A 4,841-nucleotide genomic window follows, 5' to 3' on the forward strand; every position below is an offset into this window, starting at 1 on the left:
TTTAATAAAGCATAGGTTAAAACAACATAAATACAATTTAATAAAGCATAGGATAAAACAACATAAATATAATTTAATAAAGCATAGGTTAAAACAACATGAATACAATTTAATAAAGCATAGGTTAAAACAACATAAATACAATTTAATAAAGCATAGGATAAAACAACATAAATACAATTTAATAAAGCATAGCATAAAACAACATAAATACAATTTAATAAAGCATAGGATAAAACAACATAAATAAAATTTAATAAAGCATAGGTTAAAACAACATAAATACAATTTAATAAAGCATATAATAAAACCACAGAAATACAATTTAATAAAGCATAGGATAAAACAACATAAATACAATTAAATAAAGCATAGGATAAAACAACATAAATACAATTTAATAAAGCATAGGATAAAACAACATAAATACAATTTAATAAAGCATAGGATAAAACAACATAAATACAATTTAATAAAGCAAAGGATAAAACAACATGAATAAAATTTAATAAAGCATAGGTTAAAATAACATAAATACAATTTAATAAAGCATAGGACAAAACAACATAAAAACAATTTAATAAAGCATAGTTTAAAACAACATAAATACAATTTAATAAAGCATAGGATAAAACCACAGAATTACAATTTAATAAAGCATAGGATAAAACAACATAAATACAATTTAATAAAGCATAGGATAAAACAACATAAATACAATTTAATAAAGCATAGGATAAAACAACATAAATACAATTTAATAAAGCATAGGATAAAAAAACATAAATACAATTTAATAAAGCATAGGATAAAACAACATCAATACAATTTAATAAAGCATAGGATAAAACAACATAAATAAAATTTAATAAAGCATAGGTTAAAATAACATAAATACAATTTAATAAAGCATAGGAAAAAACAACATAAATACAATTTAATAAAGCATAGGATAAAACAACATAAATATAATTTAATAAAGCATAGGATAAAACAACATAAATACAATTTAATAAAGCATAGGATAAAACAACATAAATACAATTTAATAAAGCATAGGTTAAAACAACATAAATACAATTTAATAAAGCACAGGATAAAACAACATAAATACAATTTAATAAAGCATAGGATAAAACCACAGAATTACAATTTAATAAAGCATAGGATAAAACAACATAAATACAATTTAATAAAGCATAGGATAAAACAACATAAATATAATTTAATAAAGCATAGGTTAAAACAACATGAATACAATTTAATAAAGCACAGGATAAAACAACATAAATACAATTTAATAAAGCATAGGTTAAAACAACATAAATACAATTTAATAAAGCATAGGATAAAACAACATAAAAACAATTTAATAAAGCATAGGATAAAACAACATAAATACAATTTAATAAAGCAAAGGATAAAACAACATGAATAAAATTTAATAAAGCATAGGTTAAAATAACATAAATACAATTTAATAAAGCATAGGACAAAACAACATAAAAACAATTTAATAAAGCATAGTTTAAAACAACATAAATACAATTTAATAAAGCATAGGATAAAACCACAGAATTACAATTTAATAAAGCATAGGATAAAACAACATAAATACAATTTAATAAAGCATAGGATAAAACAACATAAATACAATTTAATAAAGCATAGGATAAAACAACATAAATACAATTTAATAAAGCATAGGATAAAACAACATAAATACAATTTAATAAAGCATAGGATAAAACAACAGAAATAAAATTTAATAAAGCATAGGTTAAAATAACATAAATACAATTTAATAAAGCATAGGACAAAACAACATAAATACAATTTAATAAAGCATAGGATAAAACAACATAAATACAATTTAATAAAGCATAGGATAAAACAACATAAATACAATTTAATAAAGCATAGGATAAAACAACATAAATACAATTTAATAAAGCATAGGTTAAAACAACATAAATACAATTTAATAAAGCATATGATAAAACAACATAAATATAATTTAATAAAGCATAGGTTAAAACAACATGAATACAATTTAATAAAGCATAGGTTAAAACAACATAAATACAATTTAATAAAGCATAGGATAAAACAACATAAATACAATTTAATAAAGCATAGCATAAAACAACATAAATACAATTTAATAAAGCATAGGATAAAACAACATAAATAAAATTTAATAAAGCATAGGTTAAAACAACATAAATACAATTTAATAAAGCATATAATAAAACCACAGAAATACAATTTAATAAAGCATAGGATAAAACAACATAAATACAATTAAATAAAGCATAGGATAAAACAACATAAATACAATTTAATAAAGCATAGGATAAAACAACATAAATACAATTTAATAAAGCATAGGATAAAACAACATAAATACAATTTAATAAAGCAAAGGATAAAACAACATGAATAAAATTTAATAAAGCATAGGTTAAAATAACATAAATACAATTTAATAAAGCATAGGACAAAACAACATAAAAACAATTTAATAAAGCATAGTTTAAAACAACATAAATACAATTTAATAAAGCATAGGATAAAACCACAGAATTACAATTTAATAAAGCATAGGATAAAACAACATAAATAAAATTTAATAAAGCATAGGTTAAAATAACATAAATACAATTTAATAAAGCATAGGAAAAAACAACATAAATACAATTTAATAAAGCATAGGATAAAACAACATAAATACAATTTAATAAAGCATAGGATAAAACAACATAAATACAATTTAATAAAGCATAGGATAAAACAACATAAATACAATTTAATAAAGCATAGGTTAAAACAACATAAATACAATTTAATAAAGCACAGGATAAAACAACATAAATACAATTTAATAAAGCATAGGATAAAACCACAGAATTACAATTTAATAAAGCATAGGATAAAACAACATAAATACAATTTAATAAAGCATAGGATAAAACAACATAAATACAATTTAATAAAGCATAGGATAAAACAACATAAATACAATTTAATAAAGCATAGGATAAAACAACATAAATACAATTTAATAAAGCATAGGATAAAACAACATAAATAAAATTTAATAAAGCATAGGTTAAAATAACATAAATACAATTTAATAAAGCATAGGACAAAACAACATAAATACAATTTAATAAAGCATAGGATAAAACAACATAAATACAATTTAATAAAGCATAGGATAAAACAACATAAATACAATTTAATAAAGGATAGGATAAAACAACATAAACACAATTTAATAAAGCATAGGTTAAAACAACATAAATACAATTTAATAAAGCATAGGATAAAACAACATAAATATAATTTAATAAAGCATAGGTTAAAACAACATGAATACAATTTAATAAAGCATAGGTTAAAACAACATAAATACAATTTAATAAAGCATAGGATAAAACAACATAAATATAATTTAATAAAGCATAGGTTAAAACAACATAAATACAATTTAATAAAGCACAGGATAAAACAACATAAATACAATTTAATAAAGCATAAGACAAAAAAACATAAATACAATTTAATAAAGCATATGTTAAAGCAACATATATACAATTTAATAAAGCATAGGTTAAAACAACATAAATACAATTTAATAAAGCATATAATAAAACCACAGAAATACAATTTAATAAAGCATAGGATAAAACAACATAAATACAATTAAATAAAGCATAGGATAAAACAACATAAATACAATTTAATAAAGCATAGGATAAAACAACATAAATACAATTTAATAAAGCATAGGATAAAACAACATAAATACAATTTAATAAAGCAAAGGATAAAACAACATGAATAAAATTTAATAAACCATAGGTTAAAATAACATAAATACAATTTAATAAAGCATAGGACAAAACAACATAAAAAGAATTTAATAAAGCATAGTTTAAAACAACATAAATACAATTTAATAAAGCATAGGATAAAACAACATAAATACAATTTAATAAAGCATAGGATAAAACAACATAAATACAATTTAATAAAGCATAGGATAAAACAACATAAATACAATTTAATAAAGCATAGGATAAAACAACATAAATACAATTTAATAAAGCATAGGATAAAACAACATAAATACAATTTAATAAAGCATAGGATAAAACAACATAAATACAATTTAATAAAGCATAGGTTAAAACAACATAAATACAATTTAATAAAGCACAGGATAAAACAACATAAATACAATTTAGTAAAGCATAAGTTAAAACAACATAAATACAATTTAATAAAGCATAGGATAAAACAACATATATACAATTTAATAAAGCATAGGTTAAAACAACATAAATACAATTTAATAAAGCATAGGATAAAACAACATAAATATAATTTAATAAAGCATAGGTTAAAACAACATGAATACAATTTAATAAAGCATAGGTTAAAACAACATAAATACAATTTAATAAAGCATAGGATAAAACAACATAAATACAATTTAATAAAGCATAGCATAAAACAACATAAATACAATTTAATAAAGCATAGGATAAAACAACATAAATAAAATTTAATAAAGCATAGGTTAAAACAACATAAATACAATTTAATAAAGCATATAATAAAACCACAGAAATACAATTTAATAAAGCATAGGATAAAACAACATAAATACAATTAAATAAAGCATAGGATAAAACAACATAAATAAAATTTAATAAAGCATAGGATAAAACAACATAAATACAATTTAATAAAGCATAGGATAAAACAACATAAATACAATTTAATAAAGCAAAGGATAAAACAACATGAATAAAATTTAATAAAGCATAGGT

The sequence above is a fragment of the Phyllobates terribilis genome, unplaced genomic scaffold, assembly GCF_046119375.1.
Source record: "Phyllobates terribilis strain yellow unplaced genomic scaffold, ASM4611937v1 Scaffold_20__1_contigs__length_20440879, whole genome shotgun sequence".
NCBI classification, from domain to species: Eukaryota; Metazoa; Chordata; class Amphibia; order Anura; family Dendrobatidae; genus Phyllobates; species Phyllobates terribilis.